This window comes from Pinus tabuliformis, chromosome 1_2 (genome assembly GCF_031772625.1).
Source record: "Pinus tabuliformis cultivar Carrire ecotype Pingquan chromosome 1_2, CPIR1, whole genome shotgun sequence".
Taxonomy (NCBI): domain Eukaryota; kingdom Viridiplantae; phylum Streptophyta; class Pinopsida; order Pinales; family Pinaceae; genus Pinus; species Pinus tabuliformis.
In genome coordinates this window covers 748036301-748054189 of record NC_142298.1, presented here as the reverse complement: position 1 = coordinate 748054189, position 17889 = coordinate 748036301, and positions in this window count along the sequence as shown.

Sequence of the window (17889 nt, the reverse complement as noted above, 5' to 3'; positions counted from 1 at the left end):
TTGCAGCTCCATTTTGCTAAGGTGTATATGGAGTAGTCTTCTACCATGCTATACCACACTTCTTGCAGAATTCTTCAAATTCCTTACTGCAAAACTCTCCACCATTATTTGTCCTCAACACCTTTATCTTCTTCTCTATCTGATTTTCCATGAGAGCCTTAAATTCTTTAAACCTGTCAAAGACTTTAGATTTCTTCTTAAGGAAATATATCCATGTATTCCTTGAGAAGTCATCTATAAATGATACATAGTACACAAACTTACCCAGTGATGGAACCTTCACAGGTCCAAACACATCACTATGCACAAGCTCTAATATTTGTTTTGCCCTCTTACTACCAGAGGGGAAACTCACCCGATTCTACTTCTCATATACACAATTTTCACAAAAATCAAAATCCAGAGAGCTATTACTCATACCTTCTACCATACCTTTACCATGAAGTATTCAAAGGCCCTTCTCTCTAATATGTCCAAGCCTTCGATGCCACAACATGGTCTTTTCTCCAGAGACCACTATATTTTCTGCTCCACTTTTAGGAACCACGAAACTATTGCACTCATCAACAACAGTGCTACCTTGCAGCTTGTACAGAGTTCCAATCCGAACTCCCCACATCAATACCAGTGCTCCCCGAACCATCTTGCAGGTATCCTTCTCGAACACTGTTTTTACACCTTCATCATCCAACTTGCTAACAGAAATCAAATTTCTAGCTAATGCAGGAATATGTAGAACACTTGGAAGCGTTCTAACCCTTCCACCTTGCAATTTCAACTTTACTTTTCCATGACCAACGATTCTAGCCTTCCTATCATCCCCCAAGAAGACATCACCACCATCGCATTTCTCATACTGACAGAACCACTCTCTATGGGGAGTGAAGTGAAAGGATGCACCTGAGTCAATCAACCATGCCTCGTGATTGACATGTGTACTTGAAGAAGCCAAGTACACATCCCCACCTTCATCTGAGGTGGTTTTCGCCTCTGCAAAAGGAGCCTCATCAGATCCCTTTCCTTTTTCAGGAGCTTTAGATTTACAGTCCCTTTTGTAGTGCCATTCCTTTCTACATTTCCAGCACACCACCTTTACAGGTTTTCCTGGAGATTTAGATCTCCCTTTAGATTTAGATCTCCCACTTGATGACTTATTTTTGTTTCTGTTCTGGGTTTGCCCTCATACAGACAAGGCATCACCTTTTTGGCTCTCCATATTTTTTCATCTCATCTCCTCCGTCAGCAAGGCTGAGACTATTTCATCAAACTGTAAGGCAGTTTCATTGCTACCTATTGTAATAACTAGACTATCCCATGAATTTGGTAGAGAACACAACAAACTGATGCACTTATCTTCATCTGAAATTTTAATATCAACAAATGCTAACTGACTTACCACAGTATTAAATGTGTTCAGATGATTTGTTACTAAGTCTCCATCTTTCATCCTCAGGTTATACAGCTTTTTCCGTAGGAACATTTTATTCACTAGAGACTTAGATTGGTACAAAGTCCCTAACTTGTCCCACAAAGCCTTTACTGTAGCTTCCCCTGATACATTCAGCAATATTGAATCTGAGACACACAATCGTATTGTGCTCTTTGCCTTTTGATCCAACTTATTCCATTCTTCATTGGACACTCCTGTTGGTTTAGTACCCGGATCTACTGTAATCCACTGATCTTTATCCACCAACAGATCCTCCATCTTGAATTTCCACAACTCAAAACTCTGACCATTAAATTTTTCAATCTCTATCTTTCCACTACTCACCATCTTCTTTCACCACCAGAATCTGTCTTGCAGATCTCCCACTAAACAGGGTCTACCATAGGCCCGAGCGAAACCCCTCAGCAACAAAGGCGTCCCCTTGAAGCCAAATCTGCTCTAATACCAAATTTAGGTTTTAACCCTGTACAAAAATTACCTGCATACATAAAACACATATACACAAAGATTTCCCCTGGATCCCAAAACCGAGACTACCAGCTTGATTCTTCATTATGTTCCTTTCAATGTTATAATGTATATTTATACATGCCGAAGCATCCAATACCATGGACCGAAAACCATCGCATCCAAAAATCATGTGCGAAAATCATGCACAAAACCATAGGTGGGTCCGCCCAATCTAACATAGGGTCCAAAACCAAAATTTTCCGGGGCACTACCCCAGACCCCATAAAGTGGGGTTACGGGTGCCCCTCAAACCCCCTGTTAACTATGTGGAAAGAATATAACACAACCCAACACATAAAACATACATATAACCAGCATAATAGGGACAGAAATATCATAAGCATATCAACCATAAAATCCACATATACATCATACATTTACACATGAAAATAAAGGGAATTAATTTCTCATTAATGAATGCAATAAACCAACCAGATATGGGACTAGCATGTTCCACCCGACCATAAATTTGCTAAGCCAAGTCTCTCTTCAGCCAATTACCTTCATTCCATATTCCAAGCATGAATGTGGGACTCATAGAACACACCAAGAAAAACACCAAATATGCATGGATGCCATTAGAGTTCTCCACCTACACCATGACGAATTTGAGTGCCTCCTAGTCTCTTAGGTTTTACCTAATCCATAGTTTGATCTAGGGAGCACTAGGCCCTACACCGAGACACACTCTTCAGAATTTATCATACATCCCATCTTGAGACTACTAGGCCAAATAGAGAAAAATCCACCTCTTGGATTTAACATATATCTTTCCATTCACTAGCAAGGATTCTAGGCCCACTGAGACACACAATCTTGGATTTACTGCAACCCATGGTCTGGCGCAGGGGCTACTAGGCCAATGGCTTTACCGTGATCCACAGTCTAGTTTAGGGACCACTAGATCATGTGTTTGTCATTTCGAAGATCCACCCCACTCAGCTTCGAATCCATTCGACCATCCCACATTAATCGACTAAGAGAACCCATCTCATCAAAGGTATCAGGAAATGGAAAGGCTAGGCTAAAGAACATTGTCACACCTGGAAAAAACCATGCCATGGTATAAAAGAACAACATGCAATACCATGCATTCCAAATATAGCAAGGAAAATACACATGCAAGTCGATATTTGCAATGAAGCCTATTGTAGTTACCTAATCCTGCCTTTCCCTTCTTGATATTTTCTTTTGCTTTCCTTCTTTTCCTTTCTTGATCCAATGCCAAAGTGCTCCAAGAAAACTCTAAGTGTCCAAGAGTGAGAGAGAGAGAGAGAATAGAAGAGAGCTCCAAAACTGAACTGATCAAGCTTGCCAACTGATCCTCAAAATCCTTTTTATTAACAAGGTCTCTATTTTATTCATTTTCCATCATTTCCCTTCAATTTCCTCCTCACGTGCAACTTGTGACCTTTCACCTTCCTTTTCTCCTAATTTCCATTATTTTCATAAATAAATATGCCAAAAATGCCATTTTTCCTTTCCAAAGCCTTAGTCATTGCCTTTGCCAATTTCCTTAGCCATAAACAAACAAATGAACACCCACACTAGGATGCCTTTCCCACCATTCAGCTTGTAATACATGTCCCATCAACCATGGTCTTATATATTTTTACATGGAAATTTTACCAACGTTGTTACAAAACCCTCCCCCTTGGGGGACACCATCCTCAGTGTTCAATGACACCTATAACCAACAAGAATGCTGAAAACAAAACATACTACCCATGGAACTTTATAACAAAACTCATTGTACTATTTACAGTGAATGAACTGCTCAAAAGCAAAACATCATGACAACATAACTAGCTAATAATCATACCACATACTAGAGCTTTATAACACAGCTCATTACGGTATTTATAATAACAAGATATACACATATGCACATTTTCTAAACCAACAAGTAAAGGATATGATGCCTACATCTGCAACAGGGGAATCCAGAGGCTCACACCTCCACCCTCAAAGTAATACCAGGATTCACCTCCTTCCCAGGAAGTTTAGAATCCACTGCCACAGTCAAAGCTACATCCAATGTCGAACGCTAAAATCATGCACCACTTGTCCTCTTAGTGAATAGTTACCAACTCATTGTTCTGGGGCGCACTCCTAATGTGCATCTGATTCCATCTTGCAATGCTCATGACCAAAAAAAATATATCCCCGACCTTCCCTTCTCTGCTACATAGTTCCTCGGGAAATTCAGTCATCCTTTCCTTGTAGTCACTCAGCTTCCATGTTCCTGGCATCCCCTATTCTAGGTGATCCATCCCTTTGTAAGGCTTCCTTGCATTGTAATATCAAACAACCAAGGCATATACCTGCCTCAAAACCATTATACCGGTCATAGCATGCTCATGGAAATCAATGGACACTATTGGGTACCAGTGTCCCACAATGGCCCTGCTACAGAAGTTCTTTACCATCATACTGCTGCCTGTTCCAATTTCTTTCACTGTTGCTGCTAATTATTGCAGTTAATTTCAACCATCCAACTAAGCATTTGTGTGCTTCCTTTTTCTTTATTCCGTATGCACTCCGGATTGGTTGGCACACCAGAGAAACACCCATTGCCTTATCCTAAACCATGTGCACATACACATAGTGTGCATCACACACATAAAATCACACACTGCATACAACACCATGAAATACATGCACATACACCTGACATATAATGAAACACAAATATGTATATACAGTGAAACACAATGAATGCATATATCATGATACCATGACTACACAATGCACAAACATAGTGCCACATGCCCACAACACAACATGTACGACATGTAATCAATCCCACATGTACACCAGTACCACATGTACAAAACACCACCTGCACAACATGTGCACAACATCACATGTACACGGCACCACCTGCACAATGGGTACATAATGCCTCATATACATAGTACCACGCACATGACAAGTACGCAATACCACATGTACATAGTGCCACAGGCACGACATGTACACAACACCACCTACACACAATGCCACTTGTACAACATGTACACAACACCATATGCACACAACACCACTTGTACAATCATGCACACAACACCACTTGTACAATCATGCACACAACACCATATGTACATAGTGCCACATGTACTACATGCATGCAAAACCACCTATCAGGCTCCTGAGTCATCACCGTCGCAATTGGACGAGTCGAGCGTCCAACCCGAGCATGTTTAACTGACGAGATAGCGGACGAGTCAACATGCGCATTTAACCAATGAGCTGGGTGGTCACACACATAACTGACAAGCGGATGGCCAAGTTTAACCAAAGAGCTGAAGTGGGCACGTTTAACCGACGATTTGGTTGAGCGCACATAACTGACCAGCTAGGGCACACCGAGGGAAGCCAACACGAAATTGACTAAGTGTTGAGCGCAAGTGGGCGAGTGGAAGTTATAGGCGGTGGTCAGTTTTTACTGGCTAATGTGTTGAAAGTAAGGATGGGCCAACATGATGATATTGCGGAGGGGCATGAGTCATGGAAAGGGAAAGTCAGCTTTGAAAAGGTCAAGCCCCTTCCAAAGTTCAGGAAGCGTATATATAGAGAGGCAGCATAACTGAAAACAACATCAACCAAACTCACAAAAAAAACATGGTGAAACGGGTGAACGGTGTGGAGATAAGCCTGTGGGTTGAGTAGACTTAACGTAGTGGACAAGAGTTGGGTTGCTGCAAGTTGGGCGAGCCAACCCGACACCAGTTTCGGGTGAGCGCAGGGCGGACAACAGGCCCTAGTAGCATAGGTGGGTGGGTTTGCACAGTGGGTCAATGAGTTGGGCCGCGGGTAGACAGTGCAGGCTAGACGACATGGTGGGTCAAGCGCCCAAGGCTAGGCAGTGATGAATGGTGGTACAGCTGCAGTCGGGTCATGCAGCAGGGCCGACCAACTAGCCAGTGCACCAAAATTTGTAAAGTTTTATGAAACAGGTTGAGACATAGTCTCCCCGGAAATTGTAAAAATTGTAGATTTTTATATTAAATTGAATTATTGAAGAAATGATATGTCTCTTGCATTGATGTTATGTTGTGATTATTTTTGTTAAGTAATTCTGAACTTAACTGTTTAATAATGATGAATGAAGAAGTAAGTAGGTGTAGTCTGGAAAATGTAAAGAAAACTAATGGTTGGAGTCATTTATTCATTGCCACACGTAGCTCAATTTGGGAAAAAAGAACTAGGGTCATGACAGATGGTATGAGAGCTAGTACAACAGAAAAATGCAGAGGCCATGTATGTATGCAGTCTGAATTTTTTGAACAAAATAAATCTTGGATACATAGTTTGGGGTTTCTTAACTTGGAGGTTCATGGCAAAACCATCCAAGCTTTGGTGGACATGAGTGCCACACACAAATTTATGATGACAAGGTTGGAAAAAGAAGTTGGGTTGTAGATTGTTCCAACTAATGTGGAAGTCAAGGCAGTGAACTTGAAGGCTAAAGTGTCGGGATTGGTAGATGAAGTGCCAATTTGAATTGGAGATTGGCAGGGTTGATTGGACTTCATGGTGATGGAGATGAATGACTTTGATATGATATTGGGGCAGGATTTTCTGAAGGGAAATAAGGAAATTATTGTCTGTTTGTGATGAGATCATGTTGATTGGAGGCTCATGAACTTGGACTTTTCTGACTCATAAGCAAAGGAAAGAAGTGAAGGTGCAACATGTTTCTGCACTAAGTATGAGGAAGGTGATGTGGGATTCAGATGTGGAGACATATGTGACAGTCATCATGGAAGTTGAAAGTGATGATGGAGTGGGGACACCTATTCCAGCTGAGATTTCCGATGTATTGGACAAGTATGTAGATTTGATGCCCAATGAGCTACCAAAAACACTTCCACCAAGGCATGCAATGGACCATAGCATTGAGCTAGAGCCAGGGAAGCAACCTCTGACAAAATCTCCTTATCATTTATCAGGGCCAAAATTGGAGGAGTTGAAACAATAGTTGAAGGATTTGGCTGATGCAGGTTTCATACGACCTTCAAGGTCCCATTATGGTGCTTTTGTATTATTCCAGTGAAAGAATGATACAAATGAGCTATGAATGTGTTGTGATTATCGTTCTCTCAACAAGAAAACAAAAAAGAAAATGTATCCTTTGCCACTTGCTACGGATTGCTTCAATAAGCTTGCGAAAGCCGAATTGTTTTCCAAACTAGAATTGAGGCATGGTTACTATCAGGTGCGAATAGCGGAGGGAGATGAGAAGAAGACCACAATTGTGACAAAGTATGGAAGTTTTGAATTCCTTGTTATGCCTTTCAGTTGTGTAACACTCCTGCAACATTTTGCACTTTGATGAATGATGTGCTACATCCATATTTGGATTCATTCATAGTAGTATACTTGGATGATATCGTGATATACATTGATAACATGGAGGATCATAAGAAGCACTTGCCTTTGGTATTTGAGGTGATGAAGAAGAATCAGTTGTACTTGAAGAAGTCAAAGTGTATGTTTGCCCAGACCTAGATTTCATTCCTTGGACACATTTTTGGTCAAGGACACATACAGATGGAGCCGAGCAGGGTGAAGCCAATAGAGGATTGGGTAGAACTGAATAATTTCCATGATATGAGGGTGCTTTTGGGGATTACCAACTACCAACAGAAGTTTTTAGAGAGGTACTCCAAAGTGACATCGCCATTGAAAGACCTTTTGAAGAAGGAAAAGAAATGGGGTTGGATGAAGAAGTGTCAAGCAGCATTTGAAGATATGGAGAAGAGGATGGTAAAAACACCAATACTGAAGTTACCTGACTTCAAGAGACATTTTGAGGTGAAAAAAGATGTTTTATATTTTGCGATAGGAGGGGTTCTTATGCAAGATGGGAATCCAGTGGCATATGCGAGTTTGAAGTGGCAGGATAGAGAACAACAGTATCTGGTTCATGAAAAGGATATGACTGCGATCATCCATTGTTTACACGTATGGAGGCATTCCTTGATTGGGAAGCCTTTTACTGTCAAGACTGACAATGTTGCAACTAGTTATATTGCATCACAACCGACACTGTCAGCGAAGCAAGCTCATTGGCAAGACTTCTTGGTAGAGTTCGACTTGACTATTAAGTATAGACCAGGTAGATTCAATGTAGTTGTATATGCCCTTAGCAGGAAGGGACAGTTAGATGCACTTGAGGAGGAATAATATCGGGCAGAACACAATAGGAGTCGATTACAAATATCGATGAGACATAGAATAGACTTCGAGCTATTATGGAGACAGATACTCAAGCACAAAGCATCTTGAAGCAAGTGAAGGAGGGAAAGACACAGAGGTTTTTCCTACGAGATGGACTCTTGTTCTTTGGGAACCGAGTTTACATTCCTAAGTCATCGGGACGTAGGAGTCACCTCTTGAAGGAGTGCCATGATTGTCCATGCGTTGGCCACCCAATGTAGCATCGTTCTTTGACATTGTTGGAGAGAGGATTCTTTTGGGAGAAGATGTGGGAGGATGCAGAGGAGTATATAATTACGTGCATCATTTTTTAGCAAGACAAATTGGATAACCAAAAGCAAGGAGGTTTGTTGCAGCCTTTACTGATTCGAGAGAGACCATGGATGAGTGTTTCGATGGACTTCATCACTCAGTTACCATAGGTACATAGGTATAACGGAGTTATGGTCGTGGTCGATCATTTCTCTAAGTATGTCGTCTTCATTCCAATGAAAATTCCATGTGGAGCCAAGAAGACTATTGAGCTATTCTTCAAACATGTTGTGAACTATTAGGGTATGCCATTGAGTATTGTGTCGGACTGAGATCCACAATTTATAGGCATATTTTGGACCACTTTGTTCAAGTTGGTCAGGACAAAGTTGTTGCAGAGTTCAAGTTACCATCTATAGACAGATGGGCAGACTGAATGGATTAATGCACATCTAGAGGACTACTTGAGACATTATGTGATGGCTGATTAGAAAAACTGGCCTGAACTCTTGGATGTGGCTCAGTTTAGCTACAATATGCAGAAGAGTTCCGCAACCCGATATAGTCCATTTGAGTTGGTAAATGGAAAGGTGCCAGTTTCTCCACACACCATGTCATCAAGGGGATTTATGAGAAGTCCACATGTGAAGAGATTCTTGATAGCACGGGAGGAGAACTTGGAGTTAACATAGGTGCACTTGCATGAAGCTGCAAGGAGGATGAAGAAATGGGCAGATAAGGATAGATGGGACGCACACTTCAGTGTGGGAGATATGGCTTTTTTGAGGATCACCGGAGATCAGTTTCAGCCACCAAAAGGGACTACAAGATCTTTGAAAAGGAAGTATGAAGGACCATTCTGAGTAAAGAAGTGAGTTGTGGAAGTTGCCTATGAGTTGAAGCTTTCGAACCACATGCGTTTGAAACATCTTGTGTTCCATATGAGTCAACTCAAGAGATGTCGACTTGATGCACATCAGCCTGAGAGGATAGAACCACCGAGAGGACCAGCCATGATTGTGGATAGGCCACACCTTATTCTGGAGAAGATTTTGGATCTTCGAACTATGGGTGTTGGGAACATGACATGACAGGAGTTCTTCATTAAATGTAAGAATGCACTAGAGGAGAGTAGCTAGGAAATGGAGGATTCATTGTGGATATGGAGGAAAGAGATTGTTGAGTATGATGTTGAGTTGATGAGAGTAGCTGGATTTCCAGGGACGACAATGACTTCTGGTGGGGGAGGATGTCAGGTCCCTGATTCATCACTATCACACTTGGATGAGTTAGGTGCCCAACCTAGGCATGTTTAACCGACGAGCTAGCGTACAATTCGACAGGTGCATTTAACCAACGAGCTGGGTAGGGACACACATAATCAACGAGCTAGCGGACAAGTCGACGAGCGCATTTAACCGACGAGTTGGGCATGCATGCTCATGACCAACGAGCGGATGGGCATGTTTAACCGATAATCTGAGGTGTCCGCATTTAACTGATGAGCTGGGTGAGCACACATAACTGACGAGCTGGAGGGTGGGGTGGGGGAAGCCAACACGAAATTGACTAAGTATTGGGCGCATGTGGGCGAGTAGAAGTTAAAGGCGATGGTCATGGTTTGTGATGGGCCGATGTGTTGAAAGTAAGGATGGGCCGACGTGATGATATTACGGAGGGGCACGAGTCTTGGAAACAGAAGGTTGGCTTCAAAAAGGCCGAGTCCCTTCCAAAGTTTGAGAAGCATATATATAGAGTGATGACACAACCGAAAACGACATCAACTGAACTCACAAAATAGAACACAGTGAAATGGGTGAACATTGTGGAGATGAGCCCATGGGTCGGGAAGACTTAACACATTGGAAAAGAGTTGGGTGGCTGTAGGTTGGGCGGGCCAACCCGACATCAATTCCAGGTGAGTGCAGGGTGAAAAACGAGTCACGACAACACAAGTGGGCGGGTTTGCACGATGGGTCTGCACGATGAGTCGACCAATTGGGCCTCGGGTAAATAGTGCAGGTCACACGACATGGTGGGCTGAGTGCCCAAGGTTGGGCAAAGCTAAATGGTGGTGCAGTTGTGGTTAGGTCATACAGTAGGACTGAACGACAAGGCAGTGCACTAAAATTTGTAAAGTTTTATGAAATGGGTTGAGACATAGTCTCCCTGGAAATTGTAAAAATTGCAGATTTTTATATAAAACTAAATTATTGAAGAAATGATATGTCTCTTGCATTAATGTTATGTTGTGACTATTTTTGTTAAGTAATTCCGCACTTAACTATTTAATAATGATGAATGAAGAAGTAAGTAGGCATAGTCCAGAAAATGTAAATAAAACTAATGGTTGGAGTCATTTAGTCGATGTCGCATGCTGCTTAATTCGAGAAAACGTGACACCACCTGTACATAGAACTGCATATCCAACATGTACATAGCATCATTTTTAAACAAAACTACATATCCAATCATGCACACAACACCATATGTAATATTCACACAACACTAAATGTACCATCTTATACATAACACTGCATAAACAACATGTACACACACTATATATACACAACACCGCATATGCACACATCATAGATGCAACATGTACAACAGTAGTACCACACATCCAAAACCACACTATCCTTACCAAGAAACCTTGCTTCTAGTGTCTTATCCATGCTTATCCTAACATGTTGCAGACCACACTACTTTCATTTTGCTTATGTATCCCTCAATATAACCTGTCCATAACATAAGCATAGGCATAATACAAGCATAAAATATAAATTCATATTCACATGATATTGACCTCATATATTTGTCATGACTACTCTACCCGCTTTATTCCTCATAGCCAGGAACTTCTTCATGTCATTCGCCTACATAGGCAATCATTCCGCCACAAGAACGATTCTTGATGATCTGTCAGACAGTGACATAGATACATGGATACATACATACATACATATGTTAGTTTTCGGTATCATTGGATATTCTCTAGCCATAAAAATTGGTGGAGTGGCTAAGGCACATGAGTTATAAGGAACCCAAAAACCATTTGGTGAAATTCCACCTGGATTGTATTTTATTAAAATAATTAATAATTTTAATGGGGTTCCTAAGTCTAAACTTAGGAAAATTAAAGTATTAATGGGTATTAACCAAAATATGGGTGAGAATGTTTTAGAAAGAGGATCAATTCAAGTTTTTAATATTAGTCATTGACTAGAGACTTAATCTTGGTCGTTGAAGTCTCAATGAGAAAAGTATAAGAAGGAGGCTTGGGGTTCATTCAGAAACACACACGGAGTTGATCAGTCAGTTCGATATTCCTAGGGCAGGGTTGGCTAAGGAATTCAAACAAGTGATCAAGTAGTGAGGATCAAAGGAAATACTGGAAGGAAGTGATTTCTAGTTCCAATGAATATACTTCAAAGAAGACAGTGAAGAATTAGAGAGGCGGCACAGTGCTAAGGATGGACAGTGCAACAACTGGAGAAGGTTGATGCAGAATTGTTGGGGGATAGCATATATTAGTGTCAGGAATCACTATGGGTGATTGACAGATGAAATCCTGAATTCTAAGCAATAGATGCAAAAACATCAAGGGTGATGCAGTCAGAGGGAGTCTCCACGTAGAAGCCATGCAGTGACTGACAGTGGGTCATCTAGGAGCTGGGGTCAGTGCCAAATCTCCATATTTAGTGTGAGAAAATATTCACTAATTTTCTATCAGTTATCTTCTCTGAGTGGATTACCATTTCTCTGGGGCATCCATATTGTATTCAGAAGTTTACTTCCAATAATAGAAACCCTCATATCTGTTGCACTAGTTTTTCCGCGTTGGGTTTTTTCCCAGGAATTTTGTCCAAAAACAAGTGTGTCAATGTGATTGTTCATGTGCTAGTGTTTCTCTTGCTTTTTTAGTTCATAATTTGTGAAGTCTGTAGCTGAATTTATTTTGATATTTACTGAAGCTTTGGTGAATAACTTATTATTGTAAATAAGTAAGAGAAATAAATCAATCATTGAAGCATAATTTTTGACATGGTATCAGAGCAAAGATCAGGAAAGATGGCAGTAATTTTTGCAATATAGGGTGGTGGTGCCACATTGGCAGCAAATCAATCTCCAAAAAGATTCACGCAGTCCCTTGCAGAAATAACCAACAGAGAAAAATAGCATGGAGAACAGTATGGATCATAATATTTTTGAATTAGCTTCTAGGATGGAAGAGGAATTTTCTTGCTTATTGAGTTCTGCATAAGTCGAGGATTGGTACATTGATAGCAGGGCTTCAACTCATATGACTAAAGAACAAGAATATTTCTTGAGCTATCAGGAGGAACAGATGAACTTCCAAATCACAATGGGTAATAGGATGAAATGCACCCCAGTAGGAAAGGGAACCATTACATTCCAGATAGTATTAGGAGATAGTCTTTAGGCCACTAAGGTATTCCATGTGCTAGGTATGGGAATGAATTTGATTTTAGTATCTCAATTACAAGATAAAGGATATGATGTATACTTCATCGATAAAAAAGTATATGCCAAGCATCCTAAGTGGAAAAAGAGGGCCCAGATACGAACTCGAAGAAACAGGTTATATAAGTTGCAGCTCGCTCGAGTCTCCTATGGCACTGATAAGCAATAATGTGAGTGGAGAGAAAGACTTGAATGAATTGTGGAATAGAAGGATGGGACACTTACATCATGGGGCACTAAGGATTCTCAAGGAAACTGTTACGGGGGTTCCAGTGCTTACTACCAAGCATGATGATACATGCAGAGGCTGCATACTAGGCAAGTACGTCAAAGTGGCTTATTCCAGAAGCAACAATAGAGCTCAGAGTGTATCGGGTTTAATACACTCAGACATATATGTCCAATGTCCATAAGAGATATTAGTGGTGTTGAGTATTTTTTCACCTTCATAGATGACCATTCCATGAAAACTTGGATTCATTTCCTAAAAACCAAGGATGAGGTCTTTGATCGGTTTAACGAGCTTACAGCTCTAGTGGAAAACCTCACAGGAAGGAAGATCAAAATATTGTGCTCAGATAATGGTGGAGAATACATAGATAAAAACTTCACAGATTTATGCACAAGAGAAGGGATCATAAGAGAATGGACAACACCTTATAATCCAGAACAAAATGGAGTCAAAGAAAGGAAAAAAAGAACTATTGTTGGAGCAGCAAAGGTGATGTAATATGATCAGAATCTACCCAAGTATTTATGGGCAAAAGCATGTAGCATGGTTGTATACATTCAAAACATGACCCCTCATAGGGCTTTAGGAAAGAAGATATCAGAGGGTGTTTTCACAGAAAAGAAGACAAAAGTGAGTCATCTTAGGATATTTGGAAGTGTGGCTTATTGTCATATTACAAATGACAAGCAGAGAAAGTTAGAGAAGAGAGCTAAAGTTGGATATCTCGTGGCTTACAACAAGACTTCAAAGGCATATCGAATCTACATTCCAAGCAGTAGGAAGACTGTAGTAAGGCGGGATGTAAATTTCATGGAAGATAGAGCTTTAAGGAAATCTTGATAGATGCCTTTTGAAGAAAAGGCTGAGGATTTTCCTTTGGTCTAGCAATAGGGACTAGATCTAGCAAGAAGACAGGTATCTAGTTCGAGCATTGGAACCAGTACTAGCATCTCCTCAATAAGAGGAGACAAGAGTTCCACAACATGTACAACAATAGGAAGAATAAAATATGGAACCTCCCACCACCAGTGGAAGGACTAACCGAGAGGTATGATAGACTCTGAGGGACGCAGAGGAATTTTTTGGAGTTCCTAGAGATGAGAAAAGACAACGTAGACAACCTAACTAGTACCAAGCATTGGTAGCTCAAGTCAAAGAACCCTCTAGTTTTCATGAAGCCGTACAGAACCAGGTGTGGGTGGATGCCATGGTAGAAGAGTATAGTTCCATTATGACAAATGATGTTTGGGAAATTGTCCCAAGACCAGAGAACAGATCAGTTGTGGGTTCGAGATGGATCTACAAGATCAAGTATGTTGCAGATGGCAGCATAGACAAGTATAAGGCTAGGTTCATAGTGAAAGGGTATACTCAAAAGGAATGAATATACTATGAAGATGCCTTTGCCCCAGTAGCTCAGTATACCTCTATCAGATCCATTATATCCCTTACAGCACAGATGAGATGGGAGATTCACCAAATGGATGTCAAGACAACGTTCTTGAATGGCGTGACAGAAGAAGAGGTATATATCGAACAACCAGAAGGTTTCGAAACACATGAAAAGAGAAACCATGTGTGTAGATTGAAGAAAGCCTTGTATGGGATGAAACAAGCACCCAAAGCTTGGTATGGTTGAATTGACAACTACTTACAGCAGTTGGGATTCATCAAGAGTGATGTCGATCCCAATCTTTATTATCAGTTAGTAGAAGATGAGCCGTTAATTCTGGTATTATATGTGGATGATTTATTTTTGACAGGATCATCCAAACTCATAGAGGATTGCAAGAAGAACCTGGAAACAGAATTTGACATGAAGTATTTGGGGCTAATGCACTACTTTCTGGGATTGGAAGTTTGGAAACAAGATGGTGAGATCTTCCTTGGCCAAGGTAGATATGCATCAGAGATTCTGAAATGATTGAGAATGCAGGATTTTCGACCTATGGCTACGCCTATAATTACCAATTGGAAGAAAATAGATGCATTCGGAGACAAGGAAGTGGACCCCAACTTATACAGAAATCTCATTGGTTCACTTATGTATCTAGTCAACACCAGGCCAAACATATGTTATGTTGTCAACACCCTTAGTCAGTTCATAGTGGAACCAAAAAGGGCACACTAGGCAGAAGCAAAGAACATTCTCAGGTATGTGCGGCGAACAATCAATTTTGGATTAAGATACACCAAGGGTGATGATATCAAATTGAGTGGATTCGCTAATGCATATTGGGCAAGAAGTTCAGTAGACAAGAAAAGTACCACTAGGTTTTGCTTCGGTATTAGATCTAGGATGACCTCCTGGTGCAGTAAGAAGCAGAAGCCTGAAGCATTGAGTTTGGAGGCTGAGTATATGGAAGCTAGCACAACAACATGTTATTCTATATGGCTAAGGAAACTTCTTGTAAATCTATTCAAGAAGAGGATGGAAGCGATAAAAATCTTCTGTGATAATCAGAGTTGTGTCAATCTCTCTGAAAATCTAGTGTTTCATGATCACTCCAAACACATTGATATTCGGTGTCATTTTATCAGGGACTGTGTTTAGTGTGGGGTAGTACAGTTGGATTATACTCCCACAGGAAATCAGGTAGAAAATGTACTCACCAAGGCTATAGGAAGAACAAAGTTTGATCAATTTCGAGAACAGTTGGGTATGTTGGAAAACCCCTTTAAATAGCGTGATGCAACATTTGAGAGGGATTTGTAGTACATATGCAGTAGTGGCAATGGAATTTTCATGGGAAGTAGTATAGTAAAAGCAGTAGCACAGTGTTGATGGCAACAATAGTGTGGAAAGGAGATGCTTTAGAGATAGAGGAACATGTAGTTGGACATTGTTGCTAGAGCACATTCCTCGCTAAGAGGGATTGTTAGCTTTTGGTAACATTAGATGTTCTCTAGCCATAAAAATTGGTGGAGAGGCTAAGGCACATGAGTTATAAAGAACCCAAAAACCATTTGGTGAAATTCCACACAAATTGTATTTTATTAAATTAACTAATATTTTTAATGGGGTTCCTAAGTCTAAACTTAGGAAAATTGAAGTATTAATGGGCATTAATCAAAATATGGGTGAGAATGTTCTAGAAAGCAGATCAATTCAAGTTTTTAATCTTATTCGTTGATTAGAGACTTAATCTTGGTCGTTGAAGTCTCAACGAGAAAAGTATAAGAAGGAGGCTTGGGGTTCATTCAGAAACACAGATGGAGTTGATCAGTCAGTTTGATATTCCTAGGGCAGGGTTGGCTAATGAATTCGAACAAGTGATCAAGAAGTGAGGATCAGAGGAAGTACCAGAAGGAAGTGATTTCCAGTTCCAATGAATATACTTCAGAGAAGACAGTGAAGGATCAGAGGGGTAGCGCAGTGCCAAGGAGGGACAACGCAACAACTGGAGGAGGTTGACACAAAACTGCTAGGGGATAGCAGAGATCAGTGTCAGGAATCATTATGGGTGATTGATATATGAAATCTTGAATTCTCAGCAATAGACATAATAGAAGAAAGGGTGATGCAGTCAGAGGGAGCCTCCACGCAGAAGCCACGTAGTGACTATGTAGGCTCACGCAGAGACTCCGCAGTGTGTCATACAGGAGCTGGGGTCAGTGAAAAATCTCCAGATTCAGTGTGAGAAAATTCTCACTATTTTTCTATCAGTTATCTTCTATGAGTGGATTGCCATTTCTTTGGGGCATCCATATTGTATTGAGAACTTTACTTCCAATAATGGAAACCCTCAGATCTGTTGCACTTGTTTTCCCGCATTGGGTTTTTCTGGGGAATTTTGTCCAAAAACAAATGTGTTAATGTGATTGTTCATGTTTTGGTGTTTATCTTGTTTTTTCATTTCATAGTTTTTGAAGTCTACAACTGAATTTATTTTGATATTTATTGAAGCATTGGTGAATAACTTATTATTGTAAATAAGTAGGAGAAATAAATCAATCACTGCAGCATAATTTTTCACAACATATACGTAAACATTAGCATAAACAAACATGATCCTGTTAGACAATGATATGCATACATGCATATATATACACATAAATGTTAGCATTAATAATCATGATCCATGACAACCTTGTCAAACATGACATACATACACACCTACATGTATACATATATAAACATCAACATAATCATGATCATAACATAATTCCCAAATATCAAGGTCAAGGTTTAAGAGAACCTCCTTTATTCATGCAACACATGCGCAACATTAAGAATAGTCGTTCCCAACATAGCCAAGGCATATGATGTCTCAAGTCCATTCACTTTACCTTTCTGATTACCCTTCTCATGTCTATACTACCACTGTCCATTTACCACAATGGACCCAACCTGTCCAACCGACTGCCATAGTCTTACCTTTCGTTGTGCTTACTCATGCACTGAGCTTCATCCAGGTCTTACATTACCTGTTGGGTACCACACGACTCTCCCCGAGCTCCATTAATTTCCTCTTTTCCCAACCAATTCCAAAGACTCTCAAAACAATAAAGGAAAGACCGAGAAGAAAACAAGAAGAAAACCATGGAAAACCAACAACAGTACATCACCACAAACAAAGTGGCATGATCATGCACTAGACATAAAAAAACTGTAAATCAAGCACAAGAAAATCACAAAATACCAAAATCACAAGAATAAAAATAGACACCATGACTCAATCCCCATGGTTCCCAGTGATTCCAAAGGAAATCTCAACCTGATCCTTCTTCA